Source organism: Meles meles, chromosome 18, assembly GCF_922984935.1.
Source record: "Meles meles chromosome 18, mMelMel3.1 paternal haplotype, whole genome shotgun sequence".
Lineage (NCBI taxonomy): Eukaryota > Metazoa > Chordata > Mammalia > Carnivora > Mustelidae > Meles > Meles meles.
In genome coordinates this window covers 39,324,616-39,349,017 of record NC_060083.1, presented here as the reverse complement: position 1 = coordinate 39,349,017, position 24,402 = coordinate 39,324,616, and the positions used below count along the sequence as shown (strand labels likewise).

The window sequence follows — 24,402 nt, the reverse complement described above, 5'->3', positions numbered from 1 at the left end:
TTCCTCATGATCTTAAACTATGTTTAAAATAAAACTATGTAAAAACTCACCAAGTCAAGTCAGTAGGAAGATTCTAATTTGTCTGGTCTAACAGGAAACCTCTGTTGGAAATAGAGACGATGAATCAGACTTACCCAGATTCTGAATCTCATACAAGTCTTTACTCATTTTGGCTACTCTGAAAGGGAAAACCTTACAAAAGCAGGTAATACGTTTGCTAGGATTTCCTAGTCAAAATTACCATTCTTGTATTTTATCACTAGTTTTGGATATTCTATTTTTTCAGTCATCTCTCAAAAAGATTATACTTAGATATGATAAAGTCCAAAAAATCCAAGCTAATTCCTTTAATCAACCGGCCTATGAAGGCAGCAAAAACGAAACAAATGGATTGCTTCGTATCAACACTTACAAGAGGGGGTCATCATCACATTTGCCAGTTACCTAACAGACTGTTGAAAGAATTATTTTGTTTTATATAAAATGTCCTTTGTAAAAAGTGCTCGGTGGGTCAGTTACACTAAAGCAAGATACACTTAAGCAAAGCAATGTATTCTATGATTTTAATGAACAGCTACCACAGAGAGGTTCCTGGTGAAGACTGAGATGTCTTGGCTAAACACCACCACCACCCTAATTATCTACCATAGCCTACAAAGTTACTCAAAACAGAAACAGGGATAAGAGTGGTTGCCAGGCTTCCGGAAGCCTAATATAAGCAGAAAATTCTAGCACTCTCTTCCCTTGTGAGGGAAAACGAAGTACTGTATACACACTGGGTGATTCCATAAAAATAGAATCTCTTCTTGAAAATCTAAACACTAACTTTTACTGGTACACCTACAAATAAGCTTCTCTTATTTTCATAAATCAGTCTAGTAACTATCAATAATGGAAGGAGCCCTCACCAAAAACTGTCCTCTACTACTGATGCTAAAACAGGCCAGTCTTGATCAGAAGATTTAAGAGTAGCAAGAATCAGGGTGAATTCATTTAACGAATATTTACTCAACACCAACTGTGCAAGATACAGTGGTTAAGAAGAAGAAGAAGAAGAAGATGAAGACAGACACAGTTCTTGACCCTCTGAGGGTAGACAGACAGATATCTCTAAAGACTCGGTAAGAATTCCTAGGTGGAAGATGCCAACCAACCGTAAGAAATACAAATGCTGAATGTTGGTGAATCTTAAAACAGAAACCAATACCTTTAGTTCCTTAGTCTCCCTCTCTCTCTCTCTCTCTCTTTTTCAAGTGTTAAGGCCTGTTTCCAGCCTTACTGCCCTTCTCCACGGGTTATAAATAAGGCTTTGGTTTTTCAATTTGCTACAGTGAACATTTTCAGGCCCAATGGATTGGCAAAATGGGAGGAGTCTGACAATACTGATGAGGATTGAATGGAACAGGGACAGCTCTCACACTGTAGGTAGGAGGGCAAATTAATATGACTACTTTTGAAAAACAGTTTATTATCTAATAAAACTAAAGATCCAGCAATTCCACTCCCAAAAACAGCCCAGAGAAATTCCTACACATCCATCAGCACACATAAATAAGAATGTTCATAGCAGCATTGTTCTTAACAGCCAAAAACATCAACAGTAGAATGGATACATAAATTACGGCACATTCATATAGGAAGCTAGATGGCAGTGAAATTAAACCACTGTTCCTCATAACAACATGGATGAAACTTACAAACATACTGTTAGGTTCTAAAAGAAAACACAGAAGAACACATATTGTATTATTCTATTTATATAAAATTCCCCAAAACAGACAAAACTAAATTATAATGGTTTGTAAGGAATTCTAGGTGGTAAAATCATACAGAAAATGATTATCATAAATGTCAGATTCTCTACAAGAGTATGGGTTATGATCTAAAAGAAATACGCAATGTAACAAGCTTCTGGGTGCTGTCAATGATATATTTCTAGGTCTAATTGGTAGTTATATAGTACTTGCTTTTTATAATTCATCTTTAAACTATACAGTTATGTTTTATGTATTTTTTGTTTATATTTTATAATAAAAATATTCAAGACATACATTAAAATAGAGTAGCTACATATGTATATACACACATACACACATATATATGTATCTATCCTCCTACATCTAAGCATATACCCTTGTTTATTTTTTTTCCCCAGGCAATTCATAAGGAGAAATCAGTAATAAAGCAAGGCCACCTAGGAATGAACACCTACAGACAGACTTTCCTATCATACCTTCTTTCTTTAAATTTAAATGAAATACCTAAGATCTGTATTTCAGGGAAATTTACAGTACCGACACAAATGTTTAAATCTACGTATGGCTACTCACCAGAAGCCATTAGTTAAAATCCAAATTATTATAAAAAATAATCCAAAGGTTCTAAAAGCAAAGCCAGGATACCGTATTTTTTAGTATTGCCTTTTTGAGTTTAATCGCAGCCTCTGATAGAACCTCCAGTGACTTCCCATCTCACTTGGAGTAAAAGCCAAAATCCTTGTAATGGCTGAAAAAAGCCTGCACAATAGGATCATTACCTCTCTGGCCTCCCCTCCAATTATGTTTTCCTGAGCTCGCTGTGTTCCAGTCAAACTGCCCGTCTTTGCTGTTGTTCCTGATACAGAACAGACCCATTCCTGCCTCAGGGCTTTGTACTTGTCTTTTTCTCTACCTGGGTAACTCTTCCCCTAGATACTCTCCTGGCACACTCCCTCACCATTGTTGGGTCTTTCTGTAATAGTCACCATCTCTGTGAGGCCTTCCCTGACACGCTTAAAAATGTCACCCTCCCTCCAAGGCCACAATCCTATTCCTCTTTCATTACTTCATTTTTTTCTCTAGCACATAAAATCATCTACCCTACTGTGTCTGGAACGCCTGAAAGGCAGATGCCTGTCTGCTTGTCCCCAGACTGTGTTGGGCACAAGGGAAGCCAGAAATAAACATTTATTCAATAAATGGCTGAGATAATCTCTTTTTCTTTTGGATTTCCATTGTTGAAAGGTTAGACAGTTACTCCATACATTTAAAAAAAAAAAAGTGGGGCACCTGGGTGGCACAGTGGGTCAAAGCCTCTGCCTTCGGCCCAGGCCATGATCCCAGGGTCCTGGGATCGAGCCCCACATGGCATCGGGCTCCCTGCTCAGCAGGGAGCCTGCTCCCTCTTCTCTCTGCCTGCCTCTCTGCCTACTTGTGATCTCTGTCTCTCAAATAAATAAATAAAGTCTAAAAAAAAAAAAATAGTTTCCCCTCTATGTCAAAGTTATTAACAAAGTTTGTTTTACTAACAAGTTTCAGGTTTATTAGCATTAGTAAGTCATGGATAAGGTAAGGCTATAAAGAGCTGATGCAAACTAAGCTGCATCTTCCCACTACCAAGTGTGTAGTCCCTATGCTAGTGATAACAATCCTGGGAAACTCCTGGGAGGCCAGAACTCTCTTCCAGCACACTGGTGCAGCTGTGTACTGGTTCACCCATTATGGGAGCTTTCTGACAAGATGGAACATGAAGACTGACTGCTTCCTTTACTTAGGCCTTTTAAGTTTTCCCTTTTTTATTTTTTAAGGAGAATTTCAGACCAATATCCCTGATGAATATGGATGCCAAGATTCTCAACAAGATCCTAGCTAACAGGATCCAACAGTACATTAAAAAGATTATCCACCATGACCAGGTGGATTTATTCATGGGATGCAAAAGTGGTTCAACATTCACAAATCAATCAGTGTAGCAGAACAAATCAATAGGAGAAGAGAGAAGAACCACATGGTCCTCTCAACTGATGCAGAAAAAGCATTTGACAAGATACAGTATCCGTTCCTGATTAAAATGATTCAAAGTACAGGGATAGAGGGAACATTCTTCAACTTCATAAAATCTATGTAAAACATAAAAACCCACAGCGAATATCATCCTCAATGGGGAAAAGCTGATAGCTTTCCCTTTGAGATCAGGAACACAATAAGGATGTCCACTCTCACCACTGTTGTTCAACATAGTACTAGAAGTCCTAGCAACAGCAATCAGACAACAAAAAGAAATAAAAGGTATTCAAGCTGGAAAAGAAGAAGTCAAACTCTCTCTCTCTTCGCAGATGACATGACACTTTATATGAAAAACCCAAATGACTCCACCCCCAAACTACTAGAACTCATATAGCAATTCAGAAACGCCACAGGATAGAAAATCAGTGTACAGAAATCAGTTGTTTGTTTATACGCTAATAATAAAAATACAGAAAGGGAAATGAGAGAATCGATTCCATTTACTATATCACCAAGAACCATAAGATATCTGGGAATAAACCTAACCAAAGAGGTAAAGGATCTGTACCCGAGGAACTACCGAACACTCATGAAAGAAATTGAAGAAGACACAAAAAGATGGACGAGCATTCCATGCTCATGGATCGGAAGAATAAACATTGTTAAAATGTCTGTACTGCCTAGAGCAATCTATATTTCCAATGCCATACGATCAAAATTCCACCGGCATTTTTCAAAAAGCTGGAACAAACAATCCTAAAATTTGTATGGAACCAGAAGAGACCCCGAATTGCTAAGGAAATGTTGAAAAAGAAAAACAAAACTGGGGGCATCATGTTGCCTGATTTCAAGCTTTATTACAAAGATGAGGTCACCAAGACAGCATGGTACTGGCACAGAAACAGACCCACAGACCAGTGGAACAGAGTAGAGAGCCCAGATATAGACCCTCAACTCTTATGGTCAAATAATCTTCAACAAAGCAGGAACAAATATACAGTGGAAAAAAGACAGTCTCTTCAGTAAATAGTGCTGGGAAAATTGGACAGCTATGTATAGAGGAATGAAACTCGACCATTCTCTTATACCATATACAAAGATAAACTCAAAATGGATAAAAGACCTCAATGTGAGGGAGGAATCTATCAAAATCCTAGAGGAGAACACAGGCAGTAACCTCTTCGACATTGGCCACAGCAACTTCTTTCACGACATGTCTCCAAATGCAAAGGAAACAAAAGTGAAAATGAACTTTTAGGACTTCATCAAGACCATTTTTTTTTTAAAGATTTTATTCAGCAGAGAGGCAGGCAGAGAGAGAGGGGGAAGCATGCTCCCTGCTGAGCAGAGAGCCCCATGCGGGCCTTGATCTCAGGATCCTGAGATCATGACCTGAGCCAAAGGCAGAGGCTTAACCCAATAGGCCACCCAGGTGCCCCAGGACCACTGTTTTTTTTAAAATGAGGTTTTATTTTTATTTTTTTAATTAATTTATTTATTTTTTCAGCGTAACAGTATTCATTGTTTTTGCACAACACCCAGTGCTCCATGCAATACGTGCCCTCCCTATTACCCACCACCTGGTTCCCCCAACCTCCCACCCCCGCCCCTTCAAAACCCTCAGGTTGTTTTTCAGAGTCCAGAGTCTCTTATGGTTCACCAAAATGAGGTTTTATTTTAACAGAAAGAAAAAAAAGGTGTTTTTAAAAAGATTTATGTAAACCAAAGATAATTTCAAGAAGAAAGTTCTTTATATTTTTACTCCCACAGAAGCAGAAGGCTTCTCTTACGTATCCCGATGAAATAGCCCAAGAAGGTGACTACAGAGAAAGAGACTATAGAGAAAAAAAATGATTTCTGAATTAGGTAGCAAAAATTGTTAGAGCAGTTTCCAGAGTGAAAGGGAAAACAAAACTCCTTACTTATTCTAGAGGAAGATTTAAAGTAGGAACATTTCTCTCCAACATAAGTTGCGGGACTGATGTGATAAAGAGCAGGAAAAGAACTCCATTCAAACTTAGGACAGTGCATACGGGCAATAATTCGCTAAACAAAGCTGCCTATCAAGTGACATGACGGTCCGAGCATACAGACAGAGCTTATACTTCTGATGAACACTCTGCTCAAGTTAAAACTGGAGTGAACTTAGATCCAAAGGTTCCTTTCCAGCCACAGTACTTGTGACCTGAACTATATCCTAAGATGGGAATAAATGTGTATGAAAATACACAGGCATCTAATATTCCATAGTTATACTTATTACTAAGGCTTCGACATTAAGGTCTTATCAACTGTTAAAAAAACACTTCACACGTAAATTCTTACCAAATTCTTTTTTTTTTTTTTTTTTTAAGATTTTATTTACTTATTTGACAGATAGAGATCACAAGTAGGGAGCGAGGCAGGCAGAGAGAGAGAGAGAGGAGGAAGCAGGCTCCCTGCCAAGCAGAGAGCCCGATGCGGGGCTCGATCCCAGGACCCTGGGATCATGACCTGAGCGAAAGGCAGAGGCTTTAACCCACTGAGCCACCCAGGCGCCCCGAATTCTTACCAAATTCTTAAAGTCAGTTCACATACCTATGAGGTGAAAATATCATGAATATATATTCGTACAGGAGGTGGCGGCCCAAATTAGTTGTTAAGAAAGGAAGTCCTCCTCAAACACTTGCAGCAGGCAGAGTGTATTATTAGAGAAGAGTAACAGTTTTCATGTGTAACACCTCAGCATTCCAAGCGCTCAAAGCTCTGAATAGCATCCACGTTTAAAGAGGAAAAGACATGGAGCATAAAAATTAAAAATATACGGAACCTGGCAATAATGAAGAAAGTAGAGTGGATCAAAGAGTCCAGACAAAAAAATTATAAATGACCCTTCAAAACCCTCAGGTTGTTTTGAAGGGTCAGGGGTGGGAGGTTGGGGCAACCTGAGGGTTTTGAAGGGTCAGGGGTGGGAGGTTGGGGGAACAGGTGGTGGGTAATGGGGAGGGCACGTTTTGCATGGAGCACTGGGTGTTGTGCAAAAAGAATGAATACTGTTACGCTGAAAAAATAAATAAAATGGAAAAAAAAATTATAAATGAAAACTACTGACCACTGAAACATATGGTCCCTGAACAAAATTTGTCAGTAATAATTCTAATATAAGGTGAAGGTTTATATGTTTAATGCTTTAATTGGGTTAAGAATGCTCCAAGAAACTCATAACTATCAGCTATGTCTGAGTCATGCTGAATTTAGAAGGTAACACAAGAATTCCCTGAACTGGACTGAGGTCAGTGAATAGTCCTACACTTAGTGGGTGGGAAGCATCCTAGGAGTTAGAAAGTAGTAAGAAAGGAAGGGAGAAAAGGAAGAGGTGAGGAGTAACTGACATTTATGAAAAACAGCTACTGGATATGAGACAATAAAAATACAGAATGTTGAAATGCAAAAGTTGCCAAATTTATCAGATTCCAAAAAGAATCCACAGGAAAAGAAAATTTTAGAACCTCTGACCCTAATAAAAGAAGTTGGCATTCCAAGTTATGAAAGGGTTTCCTCATCCCTCCCTCATCCCCCAAATGAAGATGTAAATACCAAAGTGATGGGCCAAGTGGCAGAATTCAGGTAAGATACTTAGGGGGAAAAAAAAATCGAACCAGGGAAGGAGCAAGAACAACTGTCACAATAATGAGGAGGAAGAGGAGGGCAGGGAAAGCATTAGGGATCCACATGAGGTGGTGTTCACCGCAGTTCTGTCTTGTAACAGCAAATAAACAGAAACGATTTAAAGATCTATCAAAGGGGGCGCCTGGGTGGCTCAGTGGATTAAGCCGCTCCCTTCAGCTCAGGTCATGGTCTCAGGGTCCTGGGATCGAGCCCCGCATCGGGCTCTCTGCTCCGCAGGGAGCCTGCTTCCCTTCCTCTCTCTCTGCCTGCCTCTCTGCCTACTTGTGATCTCTCTGTCAAATGAATAAATAAAAAAAAAAAAAATCTTAAAAAAAAAAAAAAGATCTATCAAAGGGTTTGGAAAAACTGAAATATTCACAGTGATATAAAAATTAAACAGCTAAAAAGAGGGACCTAGATTTATATGCATCCAGATGGAAAGACCTTGAAAAACAATAAAGAAAAAAACCCTCAAATGACTGTTACAGAATTTACATATTCACACACATTCTCTCTCACAAAAACACGCTCACACACTGCACTGCAAGGATGCACACTAAATTCAGGGTAAACACTGTCTCTGGGGAGTGAGGGTGGGAAAAAGAACCAAGAAAGTAAATAAAGAGGGACTTCAGCTAGAGAGGTTTATCACAATCTCTCCATTTTTTGTTTGCCTTAAAAAAAAAAAAGTTTCAAAAACAATGAATTCAGAAGGAAAAGTAAATTAGAAATGATTTTTTAAAATCAACATCAGAGACATACTTTAAACAGACAATAATATAGTCTGACTCAAACCAAAAAAAGCCAATGAATTCAGACCCGTATCTTCTTAATGAAAAAACTAGTTCTTTTTGGTAAAATGCTCTTCCCTGTTGACTGGAATCACATAGCACTGGGCTTACTTAAGCAGAGGGAGGAAGAGGCTGATTTCGTATACCTCAGCAAGAAAACACATTTTATTTCATTATTTTTATTTATTTAATTTTGAGAGGTAGAGAAGCATTTTTTAAAAGGGGGGGTTGGGGGGTCAGAGGAGCAGAGAGACAGGGAGAGAGAAAGTGCTAGGCGTGGAGTCCCACATGGGGCTCAGTCTCATGACCCTGAGATCATGACCTGAGCCAAAAATCAATAGTCAGACGCCTAACAGACTGAGCCACCCAGGCACCCCCAAGAAAGCACATTTTACATACAAATAATACTCACAGTAATCCAGTCTGTCTTCAGAGACTTAAATCCTTATAAAGGAACCAAGTTTCCATAGAGGACCTTCTCTTTCCTCTCCACCATCCTATCTTCTAACCTCTGAAGACCTGTCCTCCATCCTACTGTAATTTTATTCATTGCCCTCATAGGACTAATCCCACCTTCTTTAATCACCTTAATTTTTAGTGCCTGAACTCAAAGACAGGTTTTTTAAAAGAGAACTTGAGACTTCTGGAAATGATTTATGCTTTTTTGCCTTTTTCAATTGTGTTTTTTCTTCTTTCTTTGCTTTTTGTCATTCCCAACCTTTTTTTTTTTCCTCTTCCATTCTCTTGCTGACCAACGGTTGCTTTCAACTGCCAGCAAGCCTCTGGCATATTTATACTTTTCACTTCTTAACCAAACAAATCCCATGCCATAGCCCAGAGGTTAACTAAAGGGGAGAAAACTTAAAGTCAAAAATACTATCCATATTTTGCTGCCTTTCATTTTGGCATAAAGACCAGGAATACAGTTCCAACTACCAAATAAGACAGCAAAATCAAACTTCCTTTTTTATATTTTATCATCTTTATAGGATTGAAATGTATCTGGGGCTGTCTGTTTCACAAGACACTTTGGTTAAGAACTGTAAGACCACTAAGAATAGGTCTGTACAGTTAGGTATGACAACCTAGTGAAACCACAGCCTCAAGATTGACAACAGAGGTACAACCCACGCACTACTCCCCCATCCTCCTGGTCTTCGTTAAAAGGACTTCTGAGGTCATCCTGTGTTAAATGTTTTAAGCTATATAACCATTTCCTCACAAACATCAGTCACTGCCTCAGTCTCCAAAGTACGGCATTCATGATCTTATTTGGGATTTTTAACAGCTCTGTGAGGCATGTGGAGCAAGTATTTTACAAATAAGGAAAGAGAAGCTCGGGGGTCATGGTCACATGGCTATGAAAGGATCTAAATTCAGAACTCAATTCTTTGAGTTTTCCTAATCCAAAACTTTATCATTCCTATGACTGATTCTTAGATCAGGTATGGTCTTTTATTCAATATGCAGGAAATGGAAAAATATCTGATAGAAGATATATTTATATACTCTAGCTTTCAATTCCCATTTCATTTTCAAGAGGCAACTCTGGTGAAAAGTATGATCTTCTTCTAACCAATTCTGAGCACCATTACTAAGTGAGACCTGAGCTAATCATTGACAGGCTCACGCCTACTTTCAAGGCTGGACCCTGGGAAAAAATCATATGTTCTAATACTGTAAGAAAGACTTTCCATAGTTTAGCACCTAATCATCAATTTTTTAAAATAAAATGTCTAGTGTTCTAACATGCCAGAGCAATTTTCTAGCCTGAGTTTCCAAGAAACCAGCATCTTTCCCTCAAGATCTCTCTCTCTATTGCCATAAGCTCACAGAATTAAAAAGCACAATTTCTATCATTCCTTAATATTGATTTGAGATATATATACCATGACTAAAATACTAAATAGCACCATGCCCCACCCAATTGCTCAAGCCAAAAACCCTCTTTTCCTAGGGTTCCCATCTATCATCAAGGCCTTGTCAGCACTCTTGCTTCCTAACACATTCCACATTAATCCACTTCTATGTCGTTTCCTCTCACCTTAACAGGTTTCTAATTGATCTCTATTATTACAAAGGATACTGGAAACAAACCAGGAAATACACCTACCACTGGCAACCTCCAATCTAGCTTTCCAGTGTTACCTAACGTGACTGTTCAAATTCAGTCAACTGTCAGACTATCCAATTCCACTCCTCAGTCCACAGTCACAACAGAACTAACGTGGCTATACAGACTGGATTCCTTCCTAAGGAAGTGGGATTACAAAGATAAATGTGCCACTCTTTGTTCTTGGCCCTCCAGAACCCTTTTTCCTTTTCAATTCAACCAAACCTTTACTGATTACAATTGCACAGACATGATTTGACTCTGATCCTCAAGATTTTTTTTTTTTTTTTAAGATTTTATTTATTTGGCCCCGCATCGGGCTCTCTGCTCAGTGGGGAGTCTGCTTCCCTTCCTCTCTGCCTATTTGTGATCTCTGTCTGTCAAATAAATAAATAAAATCTTTAAAAAAAAAAAAGATTTTATTTGAGTGAGAGAGAGAGAGCGTGCTCATGAGTTAGAGAGAGAGAGAGAGAGAGAGAGAACGAATGGGGGAACAGGAGAGGGAGAAGCTGACACCCCGCTTAGCAGGGGGCCTGATGCAGGACTTGATCCTAAGACCCAGGAGTATGACCTGAGCCGATGGCAGACCCTTAACTGACTAAGCCACCCAAGTACCCCCCAACAACTAATCATAACATTAATAAATGTTTTTATATTGCTGGAGCCAAAGGGTCAACCAACCATAAAAAATATTCATTGAATATCTCCAGTCCCATGTTGAACTATCAGCCTTAACACTACCAATTTTTTTGCTTGATTTTGCTTTTTTTAAAAAGACTTATTTATTTTAGAAAGTGCAAGTGCAAGCGGGGCTGGAGGGGCAGAGGGAGAGGGAAAGAGAGAATCTCCAAAAGACTCCCCATTGAGCGCAGAACCCTACACAGGGCTCATTCCCATGACCCTGAGATCACAACCTAGCTGCAAGCTGACATCAAGAGTTGGACGTTTAAGTGACTGAGCCATCAGGCGCCCCTACTTGGTTGGTTTGACTAAAGAGAAAATGTTTCTGGCCTGAAGAGCCAGGAAAAGACTCAACTTATAGTTAAAAGAAGAATTGCTCATATTTTCAGGAACTGAAAGCTTCTCCTCAATATGTAAGTTTTCTTCCTTTAAAAAATTTTCCTACTATCTTTTACAGTATACTTTGCCTTTAAATAGCAAGCCCTTTTGAAGTCACAAAAATTATTTCTCCAACTATTCAACCCCTGGATACCAAATGGAAAGAAAATCCAGTAAAATCAATTTCAGAAATCTAGAAGAGTCAGCGAGGTATTCAAATCAAACAGGGAAGCTTTGGACTCTGAACACAAATTCATTCAAATAATAAAACTTACAGAACTCATAAATAAATTCACTTTTAAGGGACTGGGCTTCAAAGCTACAAACCGTGGGCAAAAGTTACCACTACCAGTTATCTTTACTGCCTGAGGTAGTTCCTTTAAGAACTATCTTACAAAGGTCAACTTTTATTGGGTCTTCCAAAATCAATTCTTCACAATGAGAAATGGGCATCAGTTAGATAAATAGAATAAGAATAGAACAAGTCAATATATTCATAAGCTTCTGCTGTCCTTGGGACCCCAACTCTAGTGCAGGCTTTGCAGATGCTTTCCTAAATCAGACTTTTCTCAGCCTTCAATTGAGGATGACTGTCCAAGGTCTCTTTCAGAGCACAAGTCTATGCCCCTCTGGAAATAATGTTAAAATTGCATCTGCCTTGGGGTGCCTGGGTGGTTCAGGCAGTTGAGTGTCCGACTCTTGGACGCTTGGTTTCGGCTCAGGTCATGATCTCATGGGTCAAGGGACCAAGCTCACGTCAGGTTCTGCCCTCAGTGGGGAGTCTGTTTAAGGATTCTTTCCCCCTGCACCCCCTCCACTCACACACACTCTCCCTCTTTCAAATAAATAAATCTTAAAAAAAAAATGTATCTGCCGCTCTTCATACATGCTTTCTAAAAACTAAAAGCAATATATATACAGTACAAATAATTCAAAAGTGATAGGAAGCTATAAATGAAAAGTAAAAGCTTTCTTCCAGACACCCAGATCCCTCTTCTAAAGCCTAAAGACAACCACCGATTTGCAGCTTCAGAAACAAACCCCAAAAATGCACACCAAAAAAAGGGCATGCACTGGCAAACACACATGCGTGTGTGTGTATGTATATTCATTCATTCCCTGGAGGCACACATAGACCTATCCTTTCTAAAGGTTGTAAAGAATTCCATGTGCCCTGATGTGTGGTTTCCAGGCATTTGCTACGGCAAAGAGCCCAGCAAACAGGTGTATCTGAACATACATGCAAAAAAGTCCAAGAGAGCCTGTACATTGTTATTTTGATAGATAATGTCAATTGCCCTACAAATGTTATATTTATATATATTCCCTGAATGACTATCAGATTTCTTGCACCTTTGAGCATAGACCCACTTGACAGATAGTCATCCAGGATGGCCAGAGAAAGAAAAACAAACAAAATGAACCAGGGAGACTTAGACCAAAAAAAAAAAAAAAAAAAGTCAGAATTATCTTTTATGAATTAAGTGGACAAACTTCAACCAAAAATATAGCAAACATGATACGTGGTACTTGTTTGTTTAGAAGATATAAGTGCTGCTGCTCCCCTGAGATGTTTTGTTTTTTTTTTTTGTTTTTTTTTTAAAGATTTTATTTATTTATTTGACAGAGAGGGATCACAAGTAGGCAGAGAGGCAGGCAGAGAGAGAGAGAGGAGGAAGCAGGCTCCCTGCTGAGCAGAGAGCCCGACGCGGGGCTCGATCCCAAGACCCTGAGATCATGACCTGAGCCGAAGGCAGCGGCTCAACCCACTGAGCCACCCAGGTGCCCCTCCCCTGAGATGTTTGTGGAGAAAGACATTGACAGGAAAATAAATTTCAGGTAGGAAGCAAAAGGAGCGTAGGTAAGCAACTTATACTGCAGAGTCTACGTGAATCCCAGGAACACATAGTTTTTAGATCAGAATGTGGATTTAATAACATGTACTGCTAAATTCCTTCACACATAACCTGGCTATTTTCATCCAGGGAGGTTTATCAACACAGAAGTCAATTTAGTTCCTTATCTTTGTCACTGGCAACAGATCCCGAAGAGTCCAGCAATTTATCCCCAAATTAAATGGGATAGTATATGATTCCAGAGGTGATAAAACTGTTAATGAAGCACATAGGAAGCAACTCTTTATGTATTTTTAAAGTGTTATCCACTTCGACAATTATCTTAGTTTAACAGGACGTATTCACAAAGGACCATGTAAACATCAGGTGACTCTCAAAGTGTTTGTGTGTGTATACGTGTGTGTACGGGGGTAGCACATGAGTTTCTAAGAACAAAATAAATATATTCAAAAGATCTTCTTTTACTTTCCTATAATTTAATATCAGTATTACATCTTCACTGGCAGTATGCTATCATATTTTGGAGGAAAAACAAAAAATATGTTAGGGTTACACTAATATGTAAAACAAAACAAGGGGCCTGGGTGGCTCAGTGGGTTAAGCCTCTGCCTTCGGCTCAGGTCATGATCTCAGGGTCCTGGGATCGAGCCCCACATCGGGTTCTCTGCTCAGCAGAGAGCCTGCTTCCCCTTCTCTCTCTGCCTGCCTACTGTGATCTCTCTCTCTGTGTCAAATAAATAAATAAAATCTTTAAAACAAAACAAAAAACCAACCTTTTTTAACTTTAGTATCAGGGAAATGCAGTATATCTAATGCAGTATGTTTTGTTTTCAGCAGGAGCTCCCTCTAATTTTGTAAGAACACTGGGAAAATACAATTTAGGAACACCTACTATGAGATTATTCCCAACACATTTTTCCTCTCCTCACCCAAGTAAACCAACCACACTCAATACTAAATCTCTCCAGAAAACTGCCCCCTGTTTCTTATATTGTCAGGGGATCACTAAAAAAGACACACACAAAGCCTCACAATCTTAAGCATCAATCGGAAGCCCTCAGAATCAAGGCCAACCTTACACACACCTACACACAAAACTAACCAAGCCCAGCACATCCTACACTGAGAGACAGAAGCATTTCTTTCAAAATGAGAGTGGGGGGAAAAAAAGGAGGGTGGTTTTCTCAGCCCTTGCTCTGACTATACCACAAATGATCAATGGGGCCCAACTGCAGACACTGGACTCAGAACAGATAGTTCTGGGTATCCAATGAGGCATCAACTGGGAAAGGAAGGGGGAGTTGAACTAAATGGGAGGCAAAGTCAAACAGAAAGAGTACCTGGCAAGGGTCCTATGATATTATCAAAAAATCACTTGAGAGGGCCACAAATTCTGCCGCTAATGAAGAAGCCCTTACCTGTAAGGTTTATAATTTGGGTAGGCCCTTTAAGACTGCAGCTGTAGAAAAATCAAAATCTTCTAAGAGCTGGCAAATTCTACCTAATGGAGTTCGATGTTCCAGCTACCAGCCTGAAGTCCACAGCTTAATAGGTAAAAATTCTAGATTAAGAGTTTTCAAATAAAAATTATAAACCAAACAAAAACAAATATTCTATTCACATAATTAAAGAAGCAGACCTCAGAATGGGACAAAATAATTACGTCCTTCACTGCAATCTACTGTTTCCAAGACACGTAAGAATCTGTTTCTTGGATTTGAGATTGGTATTAAGTGGCAATGAATCAAGGACAGAAAAACAAATGACTACTTGAAACTAATCCAAAAATCAAATCCAAAAACATTCAATTTAATACTGAGCTTGCACATACTGTCAAGAACAAACTAAAGCAGTATTTGGGTTGAGTTGCTATGTTGAATGGCAGACTACTATGACCTAAAAGAAAGCAGTGGCTTATGATTGGCTACAGACAGTCTGGGAAACCAAGTACGTATTTATTGGTTACTGCCCATCCTTGCCACAAAAGTGTATCCAATCAGATCACAAAATACAAATAACTTCCAAAAGTAAGTAGTTTGAATTTTTTTCCATTGTATCGGTTTTGAATGAATATGTCCTCTACACAAGGCACAGAAGCCAAGGCACAGTCCTTTGGGGAAAGGGAGGTATCATAGTTTTCTACTGTTGTGTAATAAATTGCGAAAATCTGACGTCTGATGTCCTTGAGACTTCCACATAATTTACAATTAACTCAATCACTTCTGTAAGTATCTCACGTCTATAAACTGACTTTTCACAAGTGATGTTAATTTAGCTAATTCAAAACATCTTCCCAGTTGGCAATAAACATGATACTGTTATCCTAATTCTTCATTCTAGAATGAAATTATGACCTCTACTTCAATCTCTTTAATACTTGGAGATGAAAAATTATTCAAAAAGAAAAAATTGTTTAATTATTTAAAAAAGTACTATAGATATTTACAGTGAAATCATTCACAATTTGTAGGGAGGGAGGGTAGGGGAAGACTGGTGTCAGCACAGAGCTCACTATGCAGTTTGTAGACTCTTCAGATCTTTTCTTGCCTCTCTGCCTTCAAGTAGTGATAAGTAAGAGAAGAGATAAATTTAAATCCACCCATTTTAGTACTTGTGAGCTTGGTTAAGGAACTGGAGACTAAGTTTAGAAAAATTTGTTAAAATGAGGTTTTGGCATTATAAAAAGCTTTAACCAGATCCTATTAAAAGGATCCAAACGGGGACACCTGGGTGGCTCAATTGGTTAAGCATCTGCCTTCAGCTCAGGTCATGATCCCAAGGTCCCGGGATCAAGTTCTGCATCAGGCTCCTTGCTCAGCGAGGAGGCTGATTCTCCCTCTGCCTGCTGCTCTCCATTTTTGCGTGCACTCTCTCTCTGACAAATAAATAAACAAAATCTTAAAAAAGGGGGGGGGGGGTCCAAACTCTGGATGTACTTTTTTTTCACAGTTTTTATATGCAATAAAATTAACATTTTTGTGTACACTCTTGTGAATTTTAACAAAACTCACGTGTAAGACCACTGCAATCAAAATACAAAACAGTTTTTATGTAAATTTTAAGACAACCATAAATAAAAGAATTACTTAAAGCACTTACTTCAAAAGACAAGATTTCTACCAAGTCAAAAGCAGACAAAACAAGACCTAAAAATTTAAACAAGGATTTACTGAAAATAGAGGAATACTGGCCCCTGTCCACTTTTGCTTTTGCCTTCTAGCCAATCCCAAATTACTACAATTGTCCCCATTTTGTTAATTCCCACAGCTTCAGTCACCATGTACATGCCTATCTCTTCTCTATTGCAAACCAGCTTCCTGCTACTAGGCATCAAGTGCCTATCTCACAGGCATCTTAAACTCAGCAGGTCCAAAATGGAAGCCTATCCTCCCCGCAAAACCTGATTGTCTTGTGTGATCCTACCTATCACCCAAGTGCTCAAACCAGATATATTGGAGTTAGCCGTAACTCCCCACTGTCTCACTACCTGCACCTCCACTTCCCATCCCCAAATGTAGTCTTGTCAATTTTACCTCAGAAATATATTTCAAAATCATCTGTTTCTCTTGAGCCCCACAACCAACAGCTTAATTCATTCAGGACATTATTAGACTGCAGTGTTACCTTAATTAGTACAACACTTTCTTGCTTCATTCCTGCAGAGTGAGCTAGTGCTTGGCCCATCTTTGCACAAAGTCTTTCCTCTATCCAGAAAGCCCATCTTTTCCCTTTGTAAACAACTAATCTCTCCAAGTCAAATTTAAATGCGTCCTCCTCCCCATTTTCAATGTGTAAATCTCTTGCTGTAATTACCTGCCTTTCTCACTAGACTCTGAGTCCCAAGAGGGCAGCACTCAACTGTGATATTCACCTTGGCAAGCCTGGTGTCTAGGCAGTGCCCAGCAAATAGTAGGTGCTTAATAAGTGAAAAAGGAATAAGTGACTGTGTCATAATCCAGATAAAATGGTCTCAAGGATTTTTACTTCCCTTTGCTAAGATTCTACGCTAAACAAGTGACCTTACAAGCTGCATGATCTCACAAGCTGCATGATCTCAGGCAAGTTATTAAAAAAAAAAAAAAAAAACCCTCTGTGCCTCAGACTCCTCACCTGTAAAATACAGGTAAGAATACTTCCTTCATAAGGTTATTATAATGATCAAATGACTTATATATATGTAAAATGCTTAGAGCAGGGCCTGGAACACAGTAAGTCCTCAGTAAACATTAGCTATTGTTAGCTTTTGCTAATAATACCCTGACACTAGAAGGGGAATGGACTGAGCAGACATACATTTTCTATGTACGTTAGACCACCCTTTGGTGAAAATTAGTAAAATGGCATTCCTGGGAAACTCAGTCAGTTCAGCATTGGGACTCTCGATTTCGGCTCTGGTCATGATCTCAGGGTCCTGAGATCCAGCCCCATGTTGGGCTCTGTGCTGGGTGGGAATAGAGCCTACTTAAGATTCTCTTTCTCCCTCTGCACGTCACAACCCCCCCATAAATAAATGAATGAATGAATAAATAAATAAATAAACAGATATAGATAGATAGATAAAATCGCGTGTTGGTTTATCTGTCTGCCCCTTGTGAATTTGTGTAGCACTTTTCCCTGAGGCCAATCAACTCTGGTGACACTGAAGAAACAGTTCACTTGCAAAACTTTAGAATGTATCCTGAATCCTGAAGGCCCCATCCCATCCAAAGCATCCTGAGAGGGCTTGTCAGAAGAGCTAGTTGGTCACCTTAGGACATCTTACCTCGGTTCTCTCTAAAATACAACATTCTGGTCAAAGGCAGTACAGTTCAGTGAAAAGAATACGATGCTAGGTGAGAGACACTTTAAAGTACGCCACTGATTAGCTGCGAACCTGACTGTGCGCTTCAGGAAGTTTTTATTTTAATTCCACTGAATTTAGCCCACAGCGTTCTATTAGTTTCAAGTGTACAACATAGTGATTCAACACTTCCACACAACACCCTGTGATAATTGTGCACTTTAGAGTCTGAGTTACAAAAAGTACTAGTCAGTTCTTAATTATCCATACAAAAGGAGGTAAAAAGTGGCATAAGTAATTCAAAACAGAGAGTAAAAAACAAATCTTTAACATTTTACTTTGGAATGTATTATGTAATTTTCCTATAGATTGATATCCAAAATTGTATCTGGGCTAACCTAATAGTAAAATGTATTTACACAGCATGGCCATACATTAAAGTCATCATGGGAATGAATTCAAAATAAGAGGAGGAGGCCAGCATGAAATAAATTCCTATGGATAATAATAGGAAGATCATTTAAAACTGACTATTATTATATAATAATTCCTCTCAACCTCACAGCATCCTCTTAAGGCTCAATCTTAGCCATAAAATTCTTTCAAATGAAAATCTCTAAATTTTACAAGACCAGTGCTCTAACCCCTGAGCTATGGAGCCTTCACCCGAAAATCTCTAAATTTTAGTCATTCAGAAATAAAAGGTGAGAACAACTGAGTTCCCACAGGTGAATCATTCTAGAACTGGGGAGCCAGGAGACAATCATCCAACTGAAGATTTTTGCTCTCACAGATGTGGGGGTGCATGTGAGGAGCTAGAAGCGGATATCAGCCTAGCTGCAGGCCAATCTGTCGTAAAATCCAGGTATTCTCTTAAGGTTCCATATCAACCTCAGCACCAGAAAGTATTTCAGCGACCACCCTATCTAAACTCTGTGATTCTATAGAAGAAACTGAGATCCACAGAAGTTACAACACGTCTGTGAAACCACATAATAAATATTTAAGTGCTGGGAAGTTCACCTCTTTATTTATTTATGATATAATTGACATAGAACATTGTATTAGCTTTAGGTGCATAATGATTTAATATATGTGTAATACTACAAAATGATCACCACAATGAGGTTAGTTAATGTGCATTATGACACACGTTACAAAATTTTTTTTTCCTTGGGATGAGAACTTTCAAGATCTATATAAAGTTCATTATTTAAATAATACACTTACATAAATAAATAACATTCTCCTATACTTCTTGTAAGAAAGAGACTTTAATGCATTCAGTTTAAATTGGGCCACATCTATGTATCTGCTCTATCTTCCAGTTCTATACTGAACAACTTTAGATGTGCTAAGAATAAAAACAGTCCTCTGGAATATAACTGAACTCCCATACAAGCCTCTCCACTACACCACCACACGAAGCCTTCTTGCCAATTAGTCTGTCGGTTAGGCTGTAAGCCTGTGTGTCAGCTCATACACACAGTCATGTGCCTTCCTCAAATCTGGTCATACGATTCTGAAAGCCAGGAATATTCTCCTACCTCTTATTTGAATATTACCCTTCTGGATCCAGGTCAAGTTCTACCTTGCCTTGAAGCCCTTCCTGATCACCCCAGCTCCCTCTGAATTCCTATCATACTTATTGTTACTTTCTTGGCAGTTAACCAAAGTTACTTAGAATCCCTTACCTGATAATTAACATAGGATGCCCAGTACTGTAATTCTGTGTATGTCTCTCCCTACCCCCAAATTCTCTTTAGGCAGGTCTAGTGAGACCTAAGAATAGGTACTTAAGAAACAAAACACCTTATCAGATGGAAAGGGGGAAATGGCTGACAGAATAATAGATTCTTTCCTTTATTAAAATGTTCTTTAATGCTGCTTAAATATCTTTGCAACTATAAAAACATCTGAAGAATAATTGGGAAAAAATGGAACACTGCAGACCCTTTAACACAGAAATCCCATTTCCATTTCCAGAATCCAGCCTAACGAATCAATCTGATCAGTGTATAAATATTTATGTATTAGGATGCTCATCAGAGCACAATTTACAAGCAAAAACTGGAGAAAAAGGAAGTTCATTTGTAGGGAATTGACCAAATAATGATGCATTCGTACAACAAAACTCTGTAGAGGAATTCTATGTAGTTATTTTAAAAGATTATTTTTAGTGGCATGTGATGTTTTAAGTTTTTCTTTTTTTCTTTTTTTTGTTTTTCTATTATTTTAAAATCAGAAAAAGGGAATCTTTTCATTCTGAATAAAAATACAGCATAGATTTTGCAATCACATACATCTTGTTTTAAGGACTACATAGTGCGTTACTCACATTTACTGCTGTCACCACCACTTAAGGAGTGATGCACCAGCTTGTGAAGAGAAGTAGTCCCTAACAAGTCACCAGGGTCAACACGCAGTTCATTTCCCTGCTGTCTCCATGTTGCTTCTTCAAGCCAAAAGTTTCTGAAATAATTTACCAGCAGCTTTCAAAAAGGAAACTTCTCACCTACGCAGAGGACATTTCCCTAAGTGGTGACAGGAGGGCTATGAGTCAGGTTATCACCAAGTTGAGTTATATTCCAAAGGTCGACCATCACCTCCACCACCACTCCATCATCAGACCACCAACTTGGAGGGAGACTATCCCTGACTGAGCCTTTCCAGGCAACAGATTGGAGTCCTGGGGAGCACTAAGACCAACACGGTCTTCGGTGTCTTTGTGTGGACAGAACTGCAACAGTCTGTGGCTCCCGTCGCCATTCTACTTCAGATTCTCATCCACGCTCTCTACCGAAGCAAGGATCTCTTGGAATATTCTCTACTCCCCAGATACCAACTTCTGAAGTTGTTTTCTCCGAACTCCTATCCCCTCTTCCAAGGGGAAAAGAAGAGTCAAGATGAAAAAGTGCAAAAACTCTGAAGGAAGACTTAGCTGGATATATTGGAAAAATAAAAAGAAAGCCAGGGCAGCTTGATCATGGTAAACAAAGGAAAATACCATACACGAAACAGGCAGGAACCACATCACAGAGGACCTAACAGATTATGATAGAGACTCTGGATGTTTATTTTCATAAAGTTTGCCGCTCCCATGGTGAATCAATTTTATATAAATGAGACCTAGATCTATCCTTCAAACCTCATCTGCTCTTCGAAAACCCAGTGCAATAGATTCAACTGCCTGCCTGCCAGGCAGCCTCTCCTAAATGTCAATACATGCAAAGCCAAACACTATCTTTTTTTCCAAAGCAGCTCCTCCTGACTATTTCATATCTGCTAACAGACCGATCATTCACCCAGGCTTCCTATCTCAAAGCTGTGTTGCATTCCTGGCCTACTGTCTGCCCCCACTCCTTACAGGCTCCCTGGGGCCTCAAGTCTCCAACTTACTCTCTTTTCTCTAGTCCCACCGCCACGATCCCCGTTCACACTAGCACCAATCCCTGTGCAGTTTGCTGGAACAGGCGAACCAGTTTCCACACCTCCAGCTCTTTCCATCAAATCTATCCTACGTGATGTCATTTAGATGCTTTGAAGACCATCACAAGCACATGATATACAAATTTATTACCTCAAGTTCTGACTTCACTTCAAGCCCCACTCATGGATCTGCCTACTTAACGTATTTATACTTAGCCACGTTCGCATCTCAAATTTAACATGTCTAAAATTGAACTCCTGATTTCTGATCTTCCCTCCAAATCCCACACCTCCCCCTCCCATTCTTATCTCCCCCTCCCATCTCCGTAAGCGGCACCTCTCCACATCCAACTGCTTGAGCCAGAAAGCCGGGAGTCAGTCTTGACACTCCTCTTCCTCAACCCCCACATCTAATCTATAATTAAATGGATTCTTTCTTTAACACACTTCTCAAATCCATCTCCTTTTCTCCACTGCCTCTGCCACTGAGTCCCACCTGCAAAGATTCTTAATTCCAGTGGCATGAGGGGCAGCCCAGGCACCGGGATTTGTAAAAGCTCCTCGGGTAATGTCAACACGCAGCTCTGGGCGAGAACCACCGCTCTGCAGGTTCTGGACCACTAGCCTCTCTGAACCCACTGTGGCTAATTTCCCCCTTGCTCCCTCAACTCCAGCCATGCTGGCCTCCCTCCTTGTCCTTGAACATCACTCATGGCGTTTGCCTTTGCTCTGGTTCACTCCTTCAGTGAACTCAAATACCACCTTTTTAGTGCTTTAGGGAGACTTTCCATGGCTATTCCACTTAAAACTGTGGAATCCACATCTACCCCAACACACCCTGTTTCTTGGACTTTATTTTCCTCCTTGGGACATACCAACTTCAAAGTTATCATATAATTTATTTATCTTATTTACTGCCTGAATATGCACTTCATGAGAGCTGGGATTTTTGTCTCTTTTGTTCCTTATATATCCCCAGTACCTAAAACAGCATCTGGCCCAAGAGAGGCACTCAGTTAGTATTTAACTTCCCCAGCAAGGCCTTCCCAGATTCCTCCAACTAAACTGAAGCATCCCATTATTCCCCAAAGGAATTTATTCCTTTCCTTCATTAATAATTTGTCATTACATTTGTGTTTATTTGTTGATGCTCCTTTCCTAGACTGGAAATTCCATAAAAATAGGGATTTTCTATTTGGTTCGCTATTATAGACACTGTTTTTCATGCTTAAGTGGCACAGAGTAACTATTTTAAAAAAACAGCCAACAAATGAATTAATGAATGAAGTTGAATACATTTTCTGAAAGCACACGTTAATCGTGTTACTTTTCCAATCAAAATCTCTCAAAGTCTCTCCATCACTTACCACATTAAAGCCTAACTGTCTGGTCTTGATAAAAGACCTTCCATGATCAGGGCCAATTTCTTTCCTATCTAATCTCCTATTCTCTCAGGCATCTTTTGCTTCAGCTACACTGCACTGTTCATTATTTCCAGTACACACCCTATACTAACAAACACCCCATTTCCCCACCTCCACATTTTTACTCATGACATTCCTTCTGCCTGAATTCCCTTCCCATCTCTGCCAATCAAAATTCCAGCCTTCAAAATAGCTATCCTTCAAACCCCAGCTCAAAGATAACCTTCAGAAAGACAGTCCTGACTCCCACCCCAACTTCCCCAACTAAACGATCCCCTTCCTCTTATAAACACCAAAATATGTAATAGCGGTTTAATTCTCCACTCATTTCACCACATACCCCTTCCTCACCTTTCACAAAACCTTCCATTTGTAGTTACTCAGATATTTCTTGAAATGAAGTCAGTTAATACCACTCCTATCTCTGTCATAAAGCATATTTAAATGGGGATAGGAGGTGGGGGGACAGCGGTTCTCTTTAGCAAGACCTTTAATAACCAAAAGATATTAAGGCTGGAACAGCAGATTCCCAGCCTTAACCTCCCCTTCTCTGGCTTTTCTACAAAGACAAGATCTTCCCAAATCTTGGATCTCAAATTTTTTAATGTATTCAACTGCTTGAAAAAAATGTTAAGCTGCATGTGCTACTACCAGGACAGAAATCCCATAAAATATATTAAAACAGGTTATCTTAAGATTATTACATACTTGAAAGAGTATTTGACTGAAAACTCTGGATACCTTAAACTCTGCTGTTTGAAAATGATCATGACTAGGAAAACATTTCTGTTCAACAAGAAATCTGAAACTTTTAAAGTATTCCATTCGTTTCCATACCACGTTAAAAAGATGGTGAAGAACAGTAGTAGCAATGCAGTAAAATCCTACCACGAAACACTTGTATTTCAAGTAATAGGCCTTTGTTTCCCCACCCACACCCTCTCATAAGGCTGTGGTTCCCAAAATGTAGTCCATGGATCCCTGGAGGTCCGTCTCAAGGAGTCCATAAAGTTGAAACTATTTTCATAATACTAAGAAATCTTCTGCCTTTTTCACTACACTGACATTTGCGCTAGTGGTACAAAATCAACAATGGGTAAAACTACTGGTGCTTTAGCATAAATCAAGGTAATGGCATCAAACTGTATTAAAGTCCGGTGTCCTTCACTATCATATCCTGGTGATTTTTTTAAGTCAGTTTCACCTAGGAATGTTTTTGATGAAGCAATATATTTTCTTGATAAAACTGAAGCTTTTAATCAAAAATTAGAATTCTGAAAACCTTGTAGCTGCCTGACAGATTCCCAGTACTTACATTTTCCTGATGAGATGAGTGATGATATTAACTAATGTGATTTGTTGCAGGTTTTTTTTTTTTTTTTGGAAAGTAGTCTCCATGTCCAGCATGGAGTCCAATTCAGGGCTTGAATCATGACCCTGAGGTCAACACTTGAGCTGAGATCAAGAATCAGTCTTAACTGACTGAGCTACCTGGGAGCCCCTAATGTGTTTTTTTAATATTGCATTATGAAATGTGC

At 39.2% G+C, this 24,402-nt stretch overlaps 1 protein-coding gene across 2 annotated transcripts in view; it reads right to left on the bottom strand.

The window, feature by feature from the left end:
* LOC123929699 (speckle type BTB/POZ protein) overlaps window positions 1–24,402 on the bottom strand; it is a 66,090-nt gene that overhangs the window by 32,003 nt on the left and 9,685 nt on the right. The window contains exon 2 of one of the 2 annotated variants that reach the window (XM_045985676.1): window positions 51–101. The exons of the other annotated variant lie outside the window; for it this stretch is intronic. The gene's annotated coding sequence lies outside the window, so the exon portion shown is untranslated. The remainder of the gene's footprint in view (window positions 1–50; window positions 102–24,402) is intronic. 2 annotated transcript variants of the gene reach the window in all.